Here is a 24,338-nt window from a genome sequence, read left to right as displayed (position 1 = left end):
AAATTTTGATCCTAAATATGGAGATCCTTGTTAATATTCCATTTAGGAAGCAGCCCCTCTGATTTGTTTTAGAAGAAAATCAAACTATAAACTAGTAGAAATAGTGATCTGGACTCCTAACTTTGATCCCTAGAGGTGCTGGTTGGATAATAATATAATAGTTCTATCCACAAGAAATAGCTACCATTTGTTGAGCATTTATATGTGCTAGGCTATGAGCTAAGTGCTTTGCATTAAAAGCCTCATTTAATCCTTACAAGGACTGTACAAATTAGATAGTACTATCATCCTTAATTTGACAAAGGAACTGAAACTCAGAGAGGTTAAGTAACTTGCCAAAATCACACAGCACTTACATCATCGAGCTGGGGTTTGAACCTGCTCAGTGTGGCTCCCAATCCTGTCCATGTCAGTGCTCAGAACTGTGGCCGTCCCCAACTCTGAGATGGACGGGAGAGATGCTAGTTAGACTTTGGAGGACTGAGGACAGGGTCCATCCAGAGAGGGACAGTGTAGAGCTTGAGAAATACAGAACCATGGTCCTGCTAGGAGCCTCTCTAACATATGCGAAGGGGAAGGCGGTTGGGCCCCATTTGGACAAAGGGTGATGGCAGGAACTGGGCCAGAAGCAGGCTTCAGAGCAGCGGAGGGGAAGAGAGGGCAAACGACCACAGGTGCCCAAGAAGGCCAAACAAGTCAGAGTCAGGGAGCTGGGTGCTATCTCCCTACAGAGAAACCCAGTTCGAAAAGAGAATCACTTCTTCCTTCTTAGACTCTCAGGTTGCTTGGCAAGGCTGTTGCAGGACCCAGAACAAATGAAACATTAAGTCCTGAGCCTGTTGTCACCCACGGTGATGGCTGTAGCTATACTGACCAGTGTATTATTTTGGATCCTCCGAGAAAGACTCCAAGACACGACTAGTCATATGAGGGATTTATGGGGGCAATACCTGTGAGGAGAAGAGGGGAGCCTTCAGACTGCAATGCCAGCCTGACCCCAGCAGAGGAAGGAAGGAAGGAAGGAGGGAGGGAGGGACGGAGGGAGGGAGGGAGGGAGGAGGGAAGGAAAGTTTGGGTGGGAAGAGTCTCGGCGGCACGGCTCTGAGGAGGGTTTGGCCAGGCTGGCGGGGACTCCTTGAAGCAGAGTTGCCTGTGGGAAGAGTCTTGGATCTCTTGGAGATGGGCCTCTGAGGGAACCCGCCCTAGGTCATTGGCTGGGAGCAGCCCACCGGAAGTGTGGCCTCAGCACAGATCAGCGGTGGATCCAGAGAGACAGCGATGGCCATCAGTCAACATGCTGGGCGGTGGCTTTTCACAGTCACCACAACTGGCTGTCCCCTTGCTGGCTCCAAAACAGGGTAGGGAAGCTCCTGGAGAGCCACTGGGACGTCTAGTGGCGGGGTTAGTAACGCGTGCCCCATAGAGTCTCTGTGCAGATTAAATGGGGAAATGCAGGTCCGCATCCAGCACAGTGCTGGCGCCCAAACAATCCCAGGAGAACAGCAGGTCTCTTTTATTAAGCAGTTCAGGAGAGGTGGCGGTCACCGTGAGGAGCTACACCCAGGTCTCAGTTCCATCCTGGGATAACCAGTCATGTTCCTCCGAGGAGATTCCTGCAGCTTCTAGAAACTCCATCTCTCTCTCCTCCCTTCCCCCTCCTCTCCATCCCCACCCAACCAAGGGGAGAGCCAGGCTGAGTTACACGATGCTCCTTCAGAGCACAGGTGGAGAAATCAATCCACCTTTTGCTTGACCTGAGCCTTCCGATTAGAAAGTCAAGCCACCCTCCCTTGGGAGCAGAATTCCTCTTCTGAATGTAAGTTGAACTCAGTCTTTTTGAGATAAAGACTAGCTTCTGAACAAAAAATGGTTCTGATTATAAAATGAAGGCTGACTGTTAGCCAGCGAGATGTGAGATTTGGGGCTCCACCAAAGGGGTGCAGGAGGTCTGAGGCCAACCCTATTGATTGGTGAGCTGAAGAAAATAGGATTGTGTTCTGCTGATGCCCTTGGGTAATGCCATTCTTGCCCTCCCTGGTGACCATTTCATTTACTTATTTTAAGGCAGGGTTTTATGGACTCTGTTTGCCAGACCTCATGTTTGTTGGGGGCACCTCAAGTTTCAGACATTTACCAGAGTTGACTCTGGTTAAGATTCCTTTTGTTGCAAATGCATTCAGTTTGGGGACTGAGTGTGGAATGGAAACCCCAGCTAGAGGGGCACTAAAAACATCCTTCTTCTAGAAAACATTAGAAAAAAATTTCAAAATGAGAAAGACCTCTACCCACAGAGATTCTCTCAAATTGGAAGATTCTGTCATTGAAATACGGTAGTCCCATTCGATAGCATCTGAAAGATTAAGTATTCAGGGAAATTAGAGAAAAGTTCCTCCACTGGAGAGCCTGGCATTGCCTTCCTGTCCTCAACTGACAAAGAGCCCAATTTTCTGGCATTTGAGAATGAGTAATATTTAAAGATTTAGGGAAAATTAGTCAAATGCACCTTGATTATAAACACATGTACCCATTTCATTTGGCTATTTTAAAATGTGGGTTTTAACCAGCTGCCATTAATAGCGAGTGTGCTGCTTGCCTGTTTTTCCTTCTTCTTGTAATAGAAACGGTAGAAACGGCAGAAGGAAAGAAATATTTAGCCATTTTGGATCTCTTTCCAGAGCAGGAAGAATTATTGAATATAAATTGTATCTTCCTATCTCATGAAACAAATGAAACCTTCTAAATTAAATAAAAGGAAAATTAACAATCAGGATTAGGTAAAAAGCATTACATTTCCTTGGGGCTCGAGTTACAAAGATATGTTTTTGTAAAAGAAAGAAAGGTCAGTTACCACTATTAAACTTGTATATTGTTTTATGCTAAGTCCTTTCAGTGGCCTCTCTGAGGGACCGTTTAGTTTGTATTACAGTCTAATAAACTCCAGGTGCACAGGACAAACTGAATAATCAGAACCCGATGGCCCAAACTAGTTAAAAATAATGTGGTACATTCCTGATTCTCTGCATTTAATTTATTGTTAATCATTGTTATTACTTACATTTATTGGGTAGTTTTTCCAGATTTATTAGGCACTACATTTAACAGTGTTATCGCTTGTAACTGACCATCAGTGGAATCGAAAACATATTTTTGTAAAGACTCCTACCCTAATTAGTAAGTTGTTTCCCTTTGAGACGAAACAGACCCCAAAAATGACTGTGTTATTTTCCCCTTGAGTCAAAGGGAAACTCTGGCACAAAAACCCACTTTTGCTAAAACCACCTGTTGGATGATAGGGAAGGGGTATCATTCCTGAGACACAGAGGTGACCTTTCCATTCAAAGTGGAAAAATGAGAGATTTTATTCTACACGTCAGGGGTAGTCTCCCGCCCCAGTGGAACAGGCAACCTCCCAGGGATGAGACTTCTAGGCACCAAGGAAGGACGGGTGGGAACCTGTTTCTCCACCTGCCTGGAATTCTATAATCCAGAAGCAAACCTTTGGATGAATGGGAGAAGTGATGCTTTGACTAAAATTCACACTCAGGTATAAATGACTGATATTCTCTTGACCTTTTCTTTTTTTTTCAATATTTATGTATTTATTTATTTGGTTGCACCAGGTCTTAGTTGTGGCATGTGAACTCTTAGTTGCGGCATGCATGTGGGATCTAATTCCCTGACCAGGGATCGAACCCAGGGCCCCTGCATTGAGAGTGTGGAGTCCTAGCCACTGTGCCACCAGGAAAATCCCTCTTGACCTTTTCTAAGAGTTGTTTTGGAAAGGGGGTGGGAGAGAGCACAGAATACCAAAAGGAAAAATATCAGAAAGAGGAGGACCAGAATGGGAGCCTTCTCATCTTTTCTTGTCCCTAATTTTGCTGGTCCCAGTCTTGCCAGAGAGCAGCATCTCCCACTTGGGATGCGGTGAAGCAAGTGGCCAGCACAGAAGATTTGCCCCCAGGGATGAGGTCGTTCATTTGGTTCTGCACACTGAGCGCCCAGGAACCTGAGCAAGGCTCAGGCTCAGAGCTCAGGAGGTGACCCCGGGCACACTCCAGCCTTTGGTGAGCTCTGACTGCTTGGTATGCAGCAGTGAGGCACATCAATAATTAATTACCTGCTGAATGCCTGAATGAATGCCAATTCCCATCACATCCTTCCGCCTTTAGTGGGAGCCCGTGGGGTCAAAGAAAAGACCACTAGATGGGAGGCAAGACTCTCAGGCTCTAGTCCCCAGTCTTCTGAGTGACCTTGGGCTAGTGGTTGGTCCTCCTGGGAAACTCAGTTTGCTCTTCTATTAAATGAGATGGCGTGGTGGTCCACTGATTTCATTAAGTCCCCCAATTCTTCACACATCCAACCCCTGTTCCAATTCACACCCCAAATCCATGTTCTTCGTCAAGTGACTTTACGATGCCTCTCACGTAAGGGGGGGAGTCCCCTCCCCTACTCCTGGAATCCGGGCTGGTCCTTTGACTTGCTCAGCCAATAGAATGCCACAGAAGTGGAGGTGTCAGTTCTAAGTGAGTCTTTGGTGTTTCTGCTTACCCTCTAACCTAGTGTCCTGGGGGATGAAAGACACATGGAGCAAAGCGGAGTCACCCTGGTCTCCCCAGCCAAAGTCAGCTTCCGCCTGCTGACAACCACCAATCCCCAGATATGTGAGTGACTCCAGCCAAGACCAACAGTGCTACTGACCCTGGACAGGAGAGCACTAAATGCTTGTTATCCTGTGCCACTAAAGTTCGTGACTGTTTGTCATACAGCATTATTCTGACAATGCGTAACTGATACAGATGGTGCCATTAGATGAGCTCTAAGGTCCATTTCTGCTCCAAATTCTACAGCTACTTAGAACCTAATCCAGTATATGGACAAATATCTAGTCTTAATTGTATCCCCTGGGAGACATTGGTGGGTCTCTTTACCTCCCTAGGCCTATTTTAAATAGAGAATGATAATCCTTGCCCCTCCCTGTGGACCTCATTGGCAGGGCCACACACAGGGCTATTTTAAAGGACAATTTGAATATTCAATATGGAATCACTTTGAACCATTCAAAAGGCAGACTCTATTATGAGTTATTTCTTAACCATAAGAATTCTACATCTTCTTAGGAATCTCATTAGGAAGCCCCCTAATGTGCCATCGCTTAGAAGACAAGCAAAAGAATCAAGTAGATACTGTTTAAAAACCCATTTGTGTCTCTTACAAGGTATCCACATTCAGTGCTCTAAATTAGTATTTTGTTTCAGAGCCACTGTAGAGCAGCCCCTTTTGATGACTCGGAGGGTATTTCCTCACTAATTTCAGGTTTTTGATCCAAATCATTTTGACCCATGGTTTAGCTACGTGGGGCTAAAGGAGAATGTAAGATAAATTGAGGTGCAGTGAAATGGAAGAGATAGGAAAGGAGAGAGAAGTTACCCCATTCACTCCTTCATTCATTCAATAAATACCTAGCAAATGTTGACTACGTCATAGGACTGTATTTCCTGTATTTGGCTGGGGTTCCATGGTGACTAAAAGTGATCTGGGCCTTGCTCTCACAGGGGTTTGGGGGTATATGTCAGAGGAGAGAAAGACACTAAACAATTAATTACAAGAATGTTAGGAGCCAAATCATTAATCTGAAACCTGGCAATTAAAAAGAATGTGTCATGGGATTGACATATATACACTGCTATGTGTAAAATAGATGACTAATGAGAACCTGCTGTATAGCACAGGGAACTCTACTCAGTGCTCTGTGGTGACCTAAATGGGAAGGAAACCCAAAAAAGAGGGGATATATGCATATGTATAGCTGATTCACTTTGCTGTACAGCAGAAACTAACACAACATTGTAAAGCAACTATACTCCAATAAAAATTAGTTAAAAAGTAAATAAATAAAAAGAATGTGTCACGCATTCTTCCTGCCCTTCCAATACAAACTGTATCTTTGGATAACTAAATAGAAATGGTGGACAAGTTTATCTTTTTTAGAAATACTCTAGCTAACAAACAAAGAAAAAAAATTAGAATGTCACCATTTTGCAACTCTTACAACAAATGAATGGATCTAGATGTTGAGCATCAAAGACCTCTAACATCAAAGAGAGAGACAACCAGACATTATATGCCTCTTGAGGGAAGAAGTCATCACTTCCTATGAAGGAGTCTTGTAACAGAGAAAAAAAAAATCAAACCTTAATCCAATCAAGCCTTAAAAGCCAACTCTCAATTTATAGGATATTCAGAGGACAGAGGAACATGTTCAATTACACCAAGGGGATGCAGTCAGCAAAAGCTAGACTGTGGGAAACTCTACAGAGCAAACCAACTGAGTCTGTTCACAAATAAGTTGCAAGGGGAAAAAATGAGACAGTGGAGGAACCTATAGCTAAACAAAAACTTTAAAGACATAAAAAATGAGACAAAACTAAAGGAGAGGATCTAGGGATGCACACTCAGGTAATAAAGCAAAGAAGGAGGAAGGTAATAAAACAAAGAAGAGATGAACATAAACATCAGGAGGGTGGTGACTTTCGGAGGGAAGCACCCTCTGCAGAGCGTCAGGGTTGACCTGCAACATTCTATTTCTTGACCTGAGTAGTAGTGTCAATGTTGTTCACCTTCTAATAACCCTTGAAGCTACACTTTTCATGTAGTTTTCTGCATCTGTGTTGTATTTTACAGGATAAAAAGTTTTAAAAAACTTAATTACAAGCATTTAAAAAATATCACAATTGATGTAAATGGTTCGGAGGAGAAGTTTCAGGGACTGAAAGAAAGACTTTCCCTAGTGTGGCAAAGACAGCAAGGAGATAAAAGAAGCATTCCAGGCAGAAGAGATGGCAGGAGCAAAGGCCCTGAGGTGGAAAGGGGCACTGATAAACACAGTACCTGCTATAGAACCTGGAGATAAATGGTAGGTCTTTCAGCAAATGCTTATTACACTGAGGTTCATATACGAGGTGCATACACATCTATTGCTAATGTAAGTGTTCACCACAATCTTAGTCACTCAAAACAATGCAAATTTATTATCTTATGGTTCTACAGGTTAGACGTTCAACCCGGGTGTCATGGGGTTAAAATCAAGGTGTTGGCAGCGCTATGTTCCTTGTGGAAACTCTAGGAGACAACGAATTCCCTTGCCTTTCCTGGTTTCTAGATGTCCCTACATTCCTTGGCCTGGGACCCTCTTACTCTGTTTTCAAAGCCAGCAAAGGAGGATTGAGTCCTTTTCACATGGCATCAGAGGAGAGGACCTTCTCCTTGGCCTCCCTCTTCCACATTGGAAGACATTTATGATTACACTGGGCCCGTTCATATAATGCAGGATAATTTTCCTGGTTTAAGGTCAGCTGATAAGCAAACTTAATTCCATTTGGACCCGAAAGTCCCCTTTGCCATGGCACAGAACATATTCACAGGTTCTGGGGATTAGGACTCGGACATTTGGGGGCTATTATACTGCCTACCACAGCAAGCAAATGTTTATTGAGAAACTACAAAGTGCCAGACTGTGAGTGCCGGAGATGTGGGAGAGGACGAAGGGATAAGTTCCTTGCTTAGAGACCTTGCAACCCAGAGTGGGGAGACAGCATATAAAGAGGTGAACAAATACATATACAGATAGTCCCAGCTGGCTTGAAATAAAAACAGGAAGAAGAGGGATAAAACCAGTCCTGCCATTGCCTTCAAAGATACTATTTGTTAACTTTCTAATTCCCAACAATTGGAACTAAAGCCCAGTGTCTCCATTTATCTGACCCACAGCATTACTCTGTTTCTAGTTGTTTTTTTATATTTAAAAAAAAATCTAAAAACTATTTTTTAAAAATCCCCTTGTGCTTATCTCTAGAATCCAATTTGGACTGGTTTTAAAAACATATTCTAAAGCATTCCTAATATAAAACCTTTCTGCTTCTGGTTTCCAATGGAAATTTATTATTTGAGGGCAGACTTTTAAACATGTCACTCTTTGCCAGCGAGCCTCAGGGTACAAGTACAATAAATAAAGGATATATTGAAATAGAATATTTCAAATAACTAGTAACATCATTAAAACATCAAATTAAATGAACAGAAAACAAACAGATTCTACTTTCCTTGTATAATCAAATATTCCTCATTAAGGGATCTCAAGTGGATTGTAATACCAGCTATGCCAGCTGTAGCTTCCCAGTTAAGTACTCATCTTACTGGGAAAAAAAAAAAAAAATAGTGGAGGAAAAGGAAAAACACCTCAGCCCCACCAGACATCCAAACTTTACTTTGGTTTGTGCAAGTTTTTACAAGATCCCTGAAGGTGAAGGTGAATCTTCAATCCAAATCCTAAATCAGGAATTGGGTGGTGAGCACAGTCAACGGTCATCAATATTTTCTGGCCTCTTTTAAGAAGAGAACTACCTCCCACTCAGTATCTAGAGTTCAGAGACTCATGCAGCAGTCCAAGGTCTCAGTGGTACTCTTGGCATTCGGGTGGGACAGTTCGTCTCTGCATGCCAGGAGCTCTAGCATTCCTGCCCCCTCTCCCCACATACAAACACACTAAATGTCAGGCACTGAGTCAAGCAAAAATGCCTTCAAGCATTTCCAAACTCTGGAGGTACAACCCCATTTCCAACAAAAGGTCTTCCCGGCAGCCTCCGTCCATAGTGAATTCTCCTTGCCCCTGTCGCACCATAGTGTGCTCTGCTCATGAGAGATTGAGCATAAACACCACCGTAGATGGTCAACTTGGTGGAGGTGCCCCCGGCTGCCTGTGGCTGGATGCCCGTTGAGCTCCTAGCTCAGCCCTGAAGATGATACTCCTAGCCCAGCCCTGAAGATGGGGTGGGATCTCGTCCAATGGTCCAAAGGGAACTGAAGAGTGGGGTGCCAAGGAGCACAAGCCAGGAGTCAGGGACCTGGGTTTAAATCCAGGCTCTGCCACTTCCTTCTGTGTGACCTTGAGCGGTTACTGTACCTCCACACCTCAATTTGTCATCTAAAAGTAGAGTAAAATCTCCATTTTACCTCCTAGGTGTCCTGAGAAAACAATGACATGTTATATGTAAAGCACTTAGAACCATGCCTGAAGCTTAGCAAACACTCACTAAAGACTAGTTATCACTGTTTCTAGTCTCAGTGATGATAAAAATGAAACAGTGCTTCAAAAGTGACATCTTGGGCTTCCCTGGTGGTGCAGTGGTTGAGAATCTGCCTGCCAATGCAGGGAACACGGGTTCGAGCCCTGGTCTGGGAAGATCCCACATGCCGCGGAGTGGCTGGGCCCGTGAGCCACAATTACTGAGCCTGTGCATCTGGAGCCTGTGCTCCGCAACAACAGAGGCCGCGATAATGAGAGGCCCACACACCGTGACGAAGAGTGGTCCCCACTTGCCTCAACTAGAGAAAGCCCTCGCATGGAAACGAAGACCTAACACAGCCATAAATAAATAAATAAATAATAAAATTTTTTAAAAATTTTTTAAAATTAAAAAAAAAAGTGACATCTTAGGCGAGGTCCTGTTTATTCTACACGCAGTAGATACTCAAGATGTTTTTTCTTTCTTAGTCTTCCTTTCTTCCTAGGAAGGAAATCATTTCTGACTTCCAATCACTGCTTCTTATAGTTTACTGGAATTTTGTTCCCATGCTGATGGAACATGAAACAAAAAGGATCGCCTATCATTGGCCCAGGAAAAGCAACATACAAAGGTAGCAGCTGTGCCCGGAGGCATGAGACACACACCAGGTTCTCTGCGGTCCCCCGAATCTCCGTGAATGGCATTGCCATCCACCATTTTGCTCAAGCCTAAAGCCTGAGACTCATTCTTGATTTTTCTCTTGCTCCTTCTCCTATCCACACACCCAAAATCTAATCTGTCAGCAAGTGCTACCTCCCAAACATATCTTGTATCTGTCACCTTCGCTGCTGCTCTACTGCCACTACCCTGGTCCAAACCACCATCATTTCTCACCTAGAATTTTGCAGTATTTCTCCCATAAGGCAACCAGAATAATCCTTTAAAAATCAGATCAGGCCCTTCGTTCTATTTAGACATCTTGCAGTGCCTTGTCATTGTCCTTGGAATAAAATCCCCATGTCATCTAGCTCCTGTCCACCCCTCTGGACCTCATCATTACATACCATGTCTCCCCATGCTTACTCTGTTCCAGCCATACTGTCCTTCTCTTTGACCCTCAAACAACCAAGCTCTTTCTCTCCTTAGGGGCTGGTGCTGGCTCTTCCCTCCCCCTGGAACATTCTGCACACAGATCTTTGCATGTCTGGCACCTTCATATCACTTGGATCTCCACTTGGATGTCACCTCCTCAGAATGGCTTGTTCTCTGCTGTCTTCCCAGCATCCAGAAGGATGCCTGGCACATAGTAAGGACTCCATGGATGTTTATGGAAGAAGGAAGGAAAGAAGAGCCAAGACAACTGGACACGGTTTTTTATGGGATGACAACCACCACACCCTAAGTGAAGGATGACAAAGATCTTTCATTCTATGAGGCTTTTCACGTATTTTAGGGAGAGATCAATCCACCCCTTCAAAACACCCAGCCAACTATGCCAGAGAACACCAGAGAGCATGACTCCTGAGAAAAACAATGAGCTGAGAGTCATACTTCTTCAAGCAGATGAGGATCCACGCCAAATGCCTTAGATAGCTTTTAAGTTAAGCAACCACATCGTTGACAACAGCCAAAGAAAAGGCTACAGATCATACCAAAAGAGGATCTGCAGCTTGGGCTGACATTTCAGCACAAATTGGATTACTCTGTCCTTCCTGGAAATTCATGATCTGGTCACATAATGGGACACTATTCAATTAGCAAGGTTCCTGGTTGTTCTGAAATGTATAGGAAAAATGGTTGACTTTTAGAGGGAGCCTTGTGACACATGGAATCTGGATCCTGCTGCCCAAAACCACCCTATGCTCATCTGGCCCAGAAAAACAACTAAATGGCATTCTTGACAACTGAACAGAAACACTTATCTCTTGGTCAACATAGTATCCCCTCCAGGAGGAATTTTCCTGGGAGGTCTATTTGAGATCAGAGTGTTTCTCACTGAATATGCATAATCGGCATTCAATCAATTTTCTTCCTTTAATCACCATTTTAATAGAAGGCGCGTGTGTAGAGGTAATAATTGCAGACATGGAAGACGGTTAGGTCAGCATGGGAGGAAGAAATGGCAGAGAAGGAGGTGGAGGATGCATGGGGAGACGGGCAGGAAGTAGCAAAGGAATCAAAAGAGAAAGCAAAGGCAAGAGTGGACTGGGGTACATCAAAGACTTGACCCAAGACCCCGGAAGGTCATTGTCTTCCCAATGTCTCTCCATCCACACTAGCACCAAACCATCAGCCTTTCAAAAATCAGACAACACCTAAGTCACCATTTTATCTTTTCTTATGCAGGGACTAGCTCTGAGCCTAATGAATGAATCAGAACTCTAAAGAATGGAGATAAGAACTTAACAGTTTCTGAACTTCAGATTGCAGCAGCTCAACCAGTATGCAGAGAAAACCAAATGCACGAAAATCACCAGCATGTAGGTGCCATGTGCATTGGGACTGCTTCTATCCTATTCATCTTAGGGTGGAGGGTGGGGGCAGGTCCAAGGTATAGAATGGCAGAAGGGTGATCAACTTGTCCCAGTTTGCCTGAGACAGTCTTAGTTTTAAAAGTAAAAGCCCTACATCCCGGCAACCCCCTCAGTCATCCTAAACAGAGCTTTCAGCAAGTATTTGTTGAATGATTGAAAGATGTGACTACCTCACAGAGCTGTTGGAGGATCAAAGAAATTATGTCTATAAAAATGCTTTGAGAATTCTAAGCTGGATCAAATTGGAAACTATCACCCAGTGTCAAGTGTGATTAGTGTGGGGTTTTGTGCTGACTGACCAGGAGGAACAGCACCTGCATCCTATTTTGGGTGCCAAGCACACTGTCCCTTGGTCATCAGGATGGTGTAGCTGGTTCACAGAATGGCTGAGTCTGGAACAGGAGATGGGAAGGTGGAGGACGCAGGCGATGGTTCTGGGACCACCTGTCAAGCCCCACCCATGTCAAACTCTCAGCCTAGGGCTCAGCATCTGTGTTCTGATCCACAGAGCAGATAAGGAACTCACACTGCCACCAAGTCCCTCCACCCCTGGAAGGCAGGTTGGGGAGTGGAGGTGACCAAGAGTTGTTGCTGACCAGTCAACTCAAATGACCTTCTTTCAGCATTCCCAAGACTCAGCCCCCTTCACCACCAACCAACCACCAGGAAGACTTTTGTTGATGTCATTTCTTTAGGTAATAGGTAGATATGCAGATAGGAGAAGCCCCAAGGGAATAAAATTGTTTCACATAAGAGTTGAGGGGTGAACAGTGCTAAGAGAGAGAACTGGTTAGAGAGAGGCCAGTGGAGCAAGGAAGGGGTGTGATACAGGAGCAAAGAGCACTTTTATAAAGATTTAATGGGAGTAGTGTTCCTTCATTTATCCCCTCACTGCCCCTTTACAAAAACCCTTCTGCAGTGATTTACTCCTTGAGGTCTTTGGATTCGAAATTGTGCTCCTTTTGTGACGGTGCCTAACCAGGGTTAAGTGTAGCGAAACATGGACCAGTTTGATTCGGGTGACACTTTCTTTACACTTGGCCAGTGAGAAAGGGATGAAATGGGACTCATCCTTGGATAGATGACAAGGCTGTGGCCCAAAAGGAAGAAAGACAGAGAGGATCCAAGGATTGGGTCTGCAGCATTCAAGAAGAGGAAAAGGAGCCCGTGATGGGAACTGAGGATGCTCCAAGGCCTCAAGCAGGGCATGGAGCGCGGAACATGCCACCTGGAGCATGGTGGCAAATTGTCCTTTTTAGGGAACATACTGTGGGCATGTGTATGTCCACCAAATCCAATCCCAGTTTTATTTTCTTCTACCCGTAAGCCCTCTGAGCACACTGATGCAGACACAGAAATTGCCTGAAAGCCATCAGCATGCCTAACAGCAGGGCCTCTCATCAATAACATAATAGCTGAAATTCTGGGTGCGCCTTTGTGTTCCCTAACATTCCAAAGGCTCCAAGCACATGAGCTTACTGTTTGTGAGTATAACCCAAGAAAGGAGGCTGATAGGATCATCCCCATTCAGCTGGTGAAGAACATGAACCAAAAAGAAATCAGCCTGAAGTGACCCAAGCTGGCCTGGGCAAAGCTGATATGAAATCCCAGCCTCCTGGTGGCCCCTTTCTGCCAACCAATGCCTCCAGTTTCCAGATAGAAGGAACAGAGGCAAAGGGCATGGCCACAGGGCCTGGGAATCTGGCTGTGCTCCTGGAGCCAACCTCAGCTTAAGGTGGATGCTGACTCTGGATCTGAGTGAGGTCTGCTCCAAGAAGGCCTGGGTGGGCTTGTAAATATGACCTTGGGGCTTGATTTCTCTTGGTAGTTTAATCAGAAATTTCCTTCAACTCTTTCAACCACAGCCTTTGTGAATGTAAAGGTTGGAATCTAGACCTTCGGAGGGTTACTTGTGAACTGTCAGCAGGGTCCTTTGGAGCCTTCTGTGAAAAGGCCCAAAATACCCCAAATTCCTCAGGGGCACAGGAGAATCAAAACGATGACAACCAGCCAACTGAGGAGGCTTGATGAAAACCGCTAGGTCATATTTTTGTATAAGCATTGTCACCTACTTAGAAGTCTGAGTCATTTTGCTAGTCCCGGGGGGGTGGATGAGTCACATTGATGAGAAGGATACCTTTTTTTCTTCAACCTAGTTCTCTAACCCTTTACATGAACACTCATTGGTCTGCTCTGCTCTTAAAATATCCAGATGGGTTGTATAAGATCCAGCATCATGATTGTTTGTGCAAGGTCACTTCTTCATTTGTGAACTTGAGTCTTTTATTGCTCAGAAAGCATATTCTCATTTTTAAAAAGCTCAATCCAAGTTAAAATAGCAAAAATAATTCTTATATCCTCCCACAGAGCTGGAAACTTAAACTCAATTATGGAGGAATTGGGTCTCGGAATCAGAACTGAAAATGACTAGTTTTGTTTCCCAGTCCAAACCAAGCAAAGAGCTGGAGGAAAGAATGGGAAAAAAATGAATGAGATTTAAGACTTTCTATTATTTCCAGAAAACAAAAATTACCCGAGTAATTTAGGCTAGGGTTGTGCTTTCTCAAGTTCTATTTTTTATTGAAGAAGTCCTTTGGAATTTGTTGACACAGCTAAGAAAAGAAACTTCAAATTCTTTTCCTTTTTATCAAGCCCAAACACCAGCTGAAAGAGGAATAAGGAAGGACAAGAGGAAGTAAAGACTTCCCTGTGAAGGTCATCCTGAGTCATCTGATGCTTTGACATCAGGGTGACTCAATTCAAGATGATGCTTGGGGAGTGTTTCATAACTTGATAGCTATGGACTGTCTCTAGTCCTTCAATGCTGAAATCTTTGAGCCATCCATGTTAAATTCCCAGAGTTTACAGTGGTGTCCAAAATTCCATAACAAGAATATATTTTAAGCCTTTAAAAGGTCTTTAAAAGATCTTTGCCCTTTTAATAAGAACAAAATAGGGTGAGGAATCAGGACAGTATCTGCATAATTCTAACTTAAAACCTTCCCGTTTGGAAAGGAGTATTCATTCACTTGATCTGAATCACCCAAATGTGTGAGCTACATTGATTGTATGTGTCAGCTTTTGCTGCAGTAACAAACATCCCAAGCATCTCAGTGACTCAAACAACATTTATTTCTTTTTTTTTTAAGGGAGCTAATTTTTTTTTGTTTATAAATTTATTTGTTTGTTTGTTTATTTATTTATTTTTGGCTGTGTTGAGTCTTTGTTGCTGCGCACGGGCTTTCTCTAGTTGTGGCAAGTGGGGGCTACTCTTCGTTGCGGTGCACGGGCTTCTCATCATGGTGGATTCTCTTGTTGTGGAACACGGGCTCTAGGCGCGCAGGCTCAGTAGTTGTGGCTCACGGGCTCTGTTGCTCCGCGGCATGTGGGATCTTCCCAGACCAGGGCTCGAACCCATGTCCCCTGCATTGGCAGGTGGATTCTTAACCACTGCACCACCAAGGAAGTCCCAACATTTATTTCTTGCTCAGGGAGAGTGAGTGCTGTGGATTAACTGTGGCTCTGCTGAGCTCAGCTGGGCTTTGCTGCCATTAGCTTAGCTCAGCAACTTGTGTCTCCTCATTCAGCAACCTCGGTGGAAGGAGCCTCAGGTCCTCATGGTGGAGAACAAAAGCTCAAGGGGACAAGTGGAAACTTGTGATGCCTTTTAAGGTCTCTGCTCAGAACCGGCACACTATCACTTCTGCTCATATTCATTGACTAAAGCAAGCCAAATGGCCAGGACCAAGGACAATGAGACAGGGATAGGATGTAGAGAGTGGGAGAGAGTGATTATAGTTGAGTACCATTATCCAATCTACTACAGTCTGCCCTTCTGGTCACAAATATTTATTTTCCTACCTCCCCTCCCTAAAACAGTCCAAAAGTCTCACTCAGTCAAGCTTAAAAGCCAAGGACCTCATGACCTATATCAGATTTAGATGTGGCTCCTCTTGCTTTGGAGAACTATGAACTAAAAGACAAATTATTGACACTCCCTCACCTACACACACACACAAACACACACACACACACACACACACACAATACAAGGATAAAACAGCTACAACAAACACTCCCAGTTGGAAAGGGAAGAAAGGGAAACATAGCAGTCAGTGAGTAGTTGTGATGGTTAATCTGATGTGTCAACTTGGCTGGACCATGGTGCCCAAATATTTGGTCAAACATATTCTGGATGTCTCTGTGAAAGTATTTCTGAATGAGACATATTTAAATCAGTGAACTTTGAGTAAAGCGAACTATCCTTCATAGCACAGGTGGGCCTCATCCAAGCCGTTGAAGGCTTTAACAGAACAAAGACTGACCACTCCCAAGGAAGAAGGAATTCCACCAGTAGACTGCCTTTGGACTTGAATAGCGACTCTTCCCTGGGTCTCCAGCCTGCTGGTCTATCCTGCACATGTTGGACTTGCTAAGCTTAAACAATTGCATGAGCCAATTCTGTGTGTGTGTGTGTGTGTGTGTGTGTGTGTGTGTGTGTGTATTAGACTTTGGTTATGTTTCCTGGGAGCAGCTGCCCAGTCTCTTGCTCTCCATGGCTCCTGACCACACTCTCTGGGAAGCCCTTCCTTTTCCTTTACCCTCCATTGGAGGATATGCCCATCTTGGGGGCTGAGCAGCTTTGACAGCATGCTTCCAGCCCATAAACTGTAGAGGTCAGAGGGTTGTTTTACATCTTGAATAATCACTGTCTCTTTTAGTCCAGGCTGGTGGCACTTTGGACCATATAGCTCTCTCAGAAACTCTGTTAAGTGTTTTTTGTTTACTTAACCAGTTTGATTCCAGGAAGCTCTGCGGGCCAGTAGCAGACTCACAATCTTTTCCCAGACTTGCTTCTTTCTTTAGACTTACTTACAGGTGCTTTGAACTTATCAGGCCTTTGTGGGACTACCTTAGGACTCTTTAACCTGAAATATGTGTGCAAATGCAAGGACTTGAAGGGGGAACATTTAACCAATCAGAGGTCATAACAAATGCATGATGGCCAGGCTGCCACCTTGGTCTTTTTCCTGGGGTTGTGTCTTAATTTGAAAATATTTTGCTGGCTGGAGATATATCCTTTAACTCTGCAAGTCTGAGAATATCTGGATCCTCCCTTGTCCCTTTCATCCCTGCAGGGAGGGAGAACCTTGTTAGAGATGACTTCCAGGGGAGGTGGCCCTAAGTTGAGTCATGAAGAATAAGAGTTTAGCCACTGAATCCGGCAGGAAGTCAGGCATCTCAGCAGAGAGCCTGCCAGGGAGAAGACATGAGCAATTCGGCCAGAAAGGCAGTGCGACTCAAGCTGGACACATCGGAACCGAGAAGGCGAGGAAAGATGAGTCTGAGAGTCTGCAGGGTGTTCTCCAAGATCCAGAGGAGCCTTGGATGTCACACATCAGCCTGTGAACGGCATCCAGAGGGCATCTAAGGCTCGCTGTAAGCAGTGATGTTGCCTGGTCAGACACAGCTCAACACAGGCTGCCTTTCCTTTGCACAGTGCACATGTACAAGATAGAGCCATGCCTCCTCACAGCTCTACAAGACCTTCTCATTCTATTTTTAAACCTTTAAAACAAAGTGCATGGAGCTGGCTGGAAAGGACCATCTGCTGTTGCAGGCAGCAAGAAAGGACGACCTTTCATGTAAAAGCAAAGCAAACCCAAGCCCCCATGGTGGCCTGCTACTCGTTTTTATGTTTTCCAAAGACTGTGCTTTACTCTAAAAGCTTCCCTCTTCCTTAGGCATTTCTAAAAGCCCTGGGTTCAGACCATCAGGCACAGGCAGGCTGCTCACCACCTTACAGAATAATAAACCTCGCAATGGTATCTCCAAGCAATCTCCACAACTTCTCAGTTCTGCCTTGAGTGTCTGTAGCAGGCTGTTTCTAATTCATCCTGGAGATTGGGAATTGTGTGAGGCAGTGGGATTCTCTTGTTTCTTTCTTTCTGTTCTTTGTGTTTCTTCTTCCACTTCACGCCTAGAAGCCTGGAGAAGAATGCCCCGGCCTTGCTTCCCAGCTCAGGTCTAGCACAACAGAACTGGCCCAGTTGGGGTCTAGCCACAAACACAGAAGTGAGTACAGGGGCGAGGTCAGGTCTTGGGTCCGGCAAACTGGGGTTCTGGTCTTGGCTCTGCTATTTTCTTGCTGTGCTTCCCAAGGAAACTCTCAACTTCTTGTGAGGAAAATGATGGGGGTGGGCTTCGTACTCCCTGGAAATGTTGAGATTTCCAAAGTCTGTTTCTTTTGCTTTCTTTTTTCTTTTTCTTTTGGCCACACTGCATGGCTTGTGGGATCTTCGTTCCCCAGCCAGGGATTGAACCCGGGCCCTCAGCAGTGAAAGCAAGGAGTCCTAACCACTGGACCACCAGGGAATTCCCCAAAGTCTGTTTCTTTCATCATCTTTCCAATGATGTCCACTCAGGGTCCTTAACCAAGAGAGTGGCCCAGAGCCACCTACAGAGCTTGCCCCTTGCTCCAAGTTCTGCCCTGTATTTTTTTAATCAATGTATGGTTGATTTACAATATTATATTAGTTTCAGGTCTACAATATAGTAATTCAATATTTGTATAGATTATACTCCATGTAAATTTATCACAGCATAATGGCTATATTTCCCTGTGCTATACAACACATCCTTGTTGCTTATTTTATACGTAGTAGTTTGCATCTCTTAATCCCATACCCCTATCTTGGCCCTTCTGTCTTCCCTCTGGTAACCATTACTTTGGTCTCTGTATCTGTGAGTCCATTTCCATTTTATTATATATAATCATTTGTTTTATTTTTTAGATTCCACATATAAGTGATAACATAGAGTATTTGTCTTTCTCTGACTTATCTTACTAAGCCTAATACCTAATACTCTCTAGGTTCATCCATGTTGTTGCAAATGGCAGAATTTCATTCTTTTTTATGGCTGAGTAATATTCCATTGTGTATATATACCACATCTTCTTTATCCATTCATCTGTTGATGGACACTTGGGTTGCCTCCATGTCTTGGCTGTTGTAAATAGTGCTGCTATGAACACTGGGGTGCATGTATCTTTTTGAGTTAGAGTTTTCATTTTCTTTGGATATATACCTGGCAGTGGAATTGATGGATCAAATGGTAGTTCTATTTTCTGCCTTGTATTTTTAAAGAGCAACTCGATACCTGGAGATGTCAGTCCAGAGAAACAGCATGGAGACACTGGAATGCTGCTGTGGCTGGAGAAATGGATTGGATTGTCAAGAACCCTAATGGAGTGTCATATAACAACCCAGAGAACCCAGTGAAAGAGTGTTTAGTGTCCTTCTTTGTCAAAAGCAACCACATATGCATATGGAAACTCTAATGGTGACCAAAAAATATGCATCACAGAAAATAAATATCTCAGTCAAAAAAACAAAACAAAACTTGAAATCTTCAAAATAATAACTGCCAGATTTCCTGGAGATTTGCTATTAGTTATTTGTAACAGTGATTGCCTGTTTAACATAATGTGAATTATTGTCACAACTAAAAAAACAATAACAATTTTCTCTTCTTTTCCCCTGGAATGACATCTGCTAATATTGAAGAGTCAGCCTTTGAACGTCTAACAATAGCCCTGATGCAAAAATTGAATTCACATGTCCCCAGTTATGAAATTAAAGGTTATTCCAGACTTGATTTGTCAGGATGTTGCCTTTTAGGAGAGGAGGGTGTAAAAACATAATTATTTATTCAATTTAATTGTATTAATAAATAATTCTATCCTCAGAGTTTTTCTTGACTTTAGTCAAGTAATACAGTTTTGTCATCCATATATTTTACATTAGTAATTACCTTGTTGTTGTTTTTTTATACCAAGTGAAAAATGAAAGTAGTTATCACCACTCATGGGAAGTGAAACTTTTGATGGAATTGCTGAACTGTTTACTTTCTCTCTCATTACTGTCCCCTCCCTGCCACCCAGAAAGGAAAGAAAGTAAAAACTAGTGATAACAAAGAGTCTTAAGTTCTATCCAGAAGAATCCAGGGAACAAGGATGCTGAGTGAGACTGAGTGGCAGATGTCAGTGATTTAATTTCACTCTCTTCACTTTTTTTTTTTTTTTTTTTGAAAAACATCTTCATGGGTGACCTGGGGGACAGAAAGGCAAAATGAAAACAGATAGCAACAAAGGAACTGCTGTGAGTTTTAAAAATATATACATTCATAGTCGGTGGTAAGAACCTGCCAGCTTTAACAGGGAGAAGAAAAATTCAGCGGCACTTGGTATTAGGAGTCTCAATGCCTAGAGCAAATCAGGATCTAGCCTGGTGTTTTTCTCTGGAAAAGACTGGGAAGGTGAAGTGATGGAGAAGCCTAAAGCTCGGTCAATCCCAGCACAACGGGAAGAGACCCAGAATGAGAGCGAGGACGAGACAAATGTTCGAGTCCTGCATCTTCTACCAACAAACCACATGGCCGGGGTTCAGGCTTCGAGTAAAACAAACTCACCAATCACCTTGCAGGGACAAGCACACAGGGAACAAGATGACCTTTGATTGCCGCAAAGCAACCCTCAGCTCATCTGCCCTCCCTACCTCTTCTGCAAGTATGTCAGCACTCAAACATGGAACTTCAAGGTGCCCATCCACCACAAGCTTGAACCACAAGACTCCTTGCAAATGGCAGATGCAACACTCCTCGTGGTGGGTTAAAACATGTCCCCATCGAGAGGTGGAGTCTGGGTCCCCTCCTCCTAAATATGGGCAAGCTTCAGTAACTCGCTTCTAATGAATAGAACACTGTGAAAGTGATGCTGTGTGATTTCCAAGACTAGATCTTAAGAGGGGACACGGTTTCTGCACGTTCTCTCTCAAGATGTTTGTTTTTGGAGCCCAGCTGCCATGGTGTGAGGAAGCCCAGGCCAACTGGAGAGGCCAGGTGTAGGTGTTCCAGATGATTTCCCCAACTGAGGGTCCAGCTGGCCATCAGAACACTCCGCTACACACATACAGGAGGAAGCCTTCCTTTCCAGATGACTCCAGCCCAGCCTCTGCAAAGGTACAAAGAGGCCAGGTGAGAACCTGTTAGCTGAGCCCTGTGAGCCCTCCAAAAAGTTAAGGTAATCGGAATAAAAGAATTGTTTTCATGGGTTTTGGGGTGATTTGTTACCCAGCGATAGATAACTAGAATAATCCTCTTGCCCTGACTAATAACCCTTTATCTAGTAGGTCAAATTGTCTTTTCCAACAATATCTTCTATTCCATGTGCTGTTCTGTGATGTAGTCTTGACACACCTCCCATCAAGAGGTGGGGTCTACATCTTCTCTTGAACCTGGGCAGAGTTGTGACTTGTAACCAATAGAATGCAGCAGAAGCGATGTTGCATGACTTCTGAGCCTAGGTCGGAAAAGGCTATGCGGTTTCTTATTTATTCACTGGGGTTTCCTCTTTTGGAGCCCTGAGCCATCAAGGTAGAGGTCTGATTACACTGAGGCCACAATGCTGTGAGGAAGCTCAAGCCACACAGAGATGTCATTCCAGGTACTCCTATCCGTGGGCCCAGCTCAGGTCTCAAACAACAGCCAGATTCAGCTGCCAGAACTGTGAGGAGTCATTTTTAAAGTCTAGCCCAGTCAGCTCTTCAGATGGTGTGTTAGTCTGGGTCCTCTGAGAAGCAGACACCAACATAGGACTAAACTGCAAGAAATTTTTTAGGGGAACTGTCTGTGAGAGGAAATAGGGAGGAATCCTATGTTGTTAACTTTGTGATTTGATCTTTCAGGAAAGAAAGCAAGTGAGCTGGATCCTTCTATATGCTAACTTTTCAGTTAAGATTGCACCACATGGACTGAGTTGGTTCCCTTTTTGATTTGGCTGCAAGGAAGCTCGGAACTAAATTGACAACTTATCATAACAACTGTATATGATCTTATACTCTAATTTTTTTTAAATTCTATTTCCTTATTTCCTCCTCTGCCACCCCCTCCCACCACAGCCTACCCTTCCAGTTTTAATTTAATTTGCCTTAGTCTTCATGCCTTATTTTTATTACCATTTTTCTTTTACTGGCAATTTTTGTTTAATTACATGTTTTGTTGTGCGTACTTTCTGTAGAATATCTCAAATTCTTTCTGACATGACAGTCTTAACAGTATAACAGGAAAAACTAAACTTGGATTGTTTTTATGTGCTGAGGACTAAATGCTTTATATACATCTTAAACATTGTAGACACATGTATTATCATTCCTGTTTCATAGATGAGGAAATTGAGGCATAAAGAGGTACTTGTCCAAGGTTACCCGGGAGTACGGGGTCAAGTTTGATTTTGCCAGCCTTGCTTCTGGGCTGGCTGTTGTTCTTACCTACTACGCTGTTGGCCTTGATAGGTTACCTGGAGGGTCAGTCAGCCGGCAACGTCCAAGCTCACCCGCGCAGGCGCGCACGCACCTTACATACGACAGGATCCTCGCAAGGCAGATAGCTTAGGGCATCACCTCTCCTGTTATTTCTCCAGGCTTGAGCACAGGTGGGGCGCATGCGGGTGCCAGTGAAGAACATGATCCGCCGAAGAAAGGAAGCCCAGAAGAGGATCTTCGCCAAGGCCCAGCTGGAGAAGAGGCTGTGTCCCTCCTTGACCCCGCGCGGCTTCTCTTTGCTCTGTAAGTACAGCCTCCCACGCTGTAGACGACGGCTGTGACACCGCTGTGGAGCGGAGAACAATCCGACCCCGTGCCCCCTGCAGCCGGCGGCTCAGAGCCGAGGCAGCCCCGCGAGGTGAAGAGCGGCCGGGACGGTCGGTGCACATGGATCGGGCTGCGCCCGTGCAGCTCAAGTCAATATCTGCTTGGCAAGCTGCTGTGTCTTCATGCTCGCCGGGCGTCCGGCTCCGCAAAAAAGCCGCTTTACCTTTGCTTATAGACGATGAAGTGGGAGAAAAAATAAAGATGAGACGCTGACTGGACCCAGCAATATTGGAAGCTCTTAATTTACTTCCAAGTAAGTAGCATGCATTTTGGATCCTTTTATAAGAATTCCGGAGCAGTAATGTGTGGGCAGGGAGCTAACATTTGGAGCCACCTACCGTGCCCCCAGTACCGCGCAAAATCCTTCAGGTGAGTATTCGATTTATTGTCCAGGGCCTATTAGGGGAACACTGATATCCTCCTTGTGTTTGGAGGGAAACCCCTCCTCATCAGGTACCATTTCCAGCCTCCTTCCCCACCTTGCCCGCTCTGCTCGAGGAAGAGCTACTTAACTGGTGGTCGTGGGACCTGGGGGGGAGGACAGAGCATGCGCGGCTCCGCCCCTTCCCCTGCTTTTATCTGGGATCTGCCTGCTTGTAGAGCGTTCGCCTTCAGCTCCGTCCTTCCACTCCCTGAGTTTAGCTGCTAAGCTCTGCTCCTGGGGGACCACTAAGTGGAGGTGTGCTTTGGACCTCAGGCTTGCCTGTGTCTGAGAGGGTAAGTCTGTCTCCATCTGGGTTTCACTACTTGACAGCTCACTGTTGCCGGCTTCCATGGGACCCAAGTCACATCCTCCAACCTCCCTATGAAGGGAAGAAAGATGGCGTTTTCATCTCCATCTGCCTACTCCTGTGTCTGTTTCCCAATCGGTGTCAGACTCAGTGAGTGCCAAACTTCCTGTGGGGCCTTGGGCAACCTCTTAAACCCCTCTGAGCTCATCCATTCTGCAAGCATTAAGCATCTATTCTATGAGATCTGTGGAAGATAAAGAAGAAACTGAAATCAGTCAACACTCTCCAAGGGCTCATCACCTTATGGGAGAGTCACACATAGAAACAAATATCAGGTTGGGGAATAAGAGTGCTAGGATGGATTAGTGATGTCTGCTCTGGGCACGGAATATGAAAGTGGTATTTGCCATCCCTGCTGCATGGGATCAGAAGGTTTAAATAGAGCGTCTGTTTCCTGGGTTCTGTTAAATCTGGTGGCAAGACCTCCCTGCCTCCTTGTTCCATGTAATTTAATTCAACAGATGTTTGTTGGTTGCTTTCTGTGTGCCAGGCATTTATATTCACAAATTCTTTAATTTCTATGACATGCCCATCTGGCCATTATGAACATCAATCTTGCATCAGTTGAGAGCTGCTATTTGGAGGGTTTCACTATGAACTCCCTATACAGGGTAAAGTCGCATTTCTTATTTTAACCTCTAAAAATTCAACACAGAGACTAACAGCAGCACATGACAAGGTAGAGCATTAATTTCTCTCTGAGACTGTTGACTCTATTTATGAAATCTGAATTAGTTAAGATATGGCTGAGAAGCATGCTATCAATGAGTCCACGACTTCATCACACGCCCTGCCATGTATGAAGCTAAGCTTGACTAGTCTGTTTCACTAAATCCTCACCACTACCCGTAAGGCAGCTTCTGTTGTCATTCTCATCATTTCCATATTACAGGTGAGGAAATTAAAGTTTAGAAAGATTAGGGGTCTTTCTAATTACCTAGGGCTGTAAGTGATGGGGCCAAACCTCAAAACTAAGACAGTGTAACTCCAGAGTGTACAATCTCTCCCATCTCACTATAACACAGTCCTTCACTGCTGAAAAAAAAAAAAAAAAAATCTCCTGGGCTAAAACTTTCCTTCTGAAAAGTACTAAACATCACATTCATTGAACTCCAGTTTCACCAGTTTGAGCAGGACGTTACCAGTGGGAGACCTTGGACAAGTCAGTTCCCTCGTGGGGCCCTGGTTTCCACATGTGTGAAATGTGAATACTCGATTTGATGACACAGAGTTTCCACTAAC

At 44.4% G+C, this 24,338-nt stretch overlaps 1 long non-coding RNA gene across 1 annotated transcript in view; it reads right to left on the bottom strand.

Moving 5' to 3' along the window:
- Window positions 1–8,807: 8,807 nt before the first annotated feature.
- Window positions 8,808–24,338, bottom strand: part of LOC309636000 — a 127,436-nt gene continuing 111,905 nt past the window's right edge. Inside the window, exon 5 of the long non-coding RNA XR_014249161.1 lies at window positions 8,808–22,473. This is a non-coding gene — a long non-coding RNA (uncharacterized lncRNA). The remainder of the gene's footprint in view (window positions 22,474–24,338) is intronic.

The sequence above is a fragment of the Balaenoptera borealis genome (assembly GCF_965194805.1).
Source record: "Balaenoptera borealis genome assembly, chromosome: 10".
Taxonomy (NCBI): domain Eukaryota; kingdom Metazoa; phylum Chordata; class Mammalia; order Artiodactyla; family Balaenopteridae; genus Balaenoptera; species Balaenoptera borealis.
This window is presented reverse-complemented; position numbering and strand designations above follow the sequence as displayed.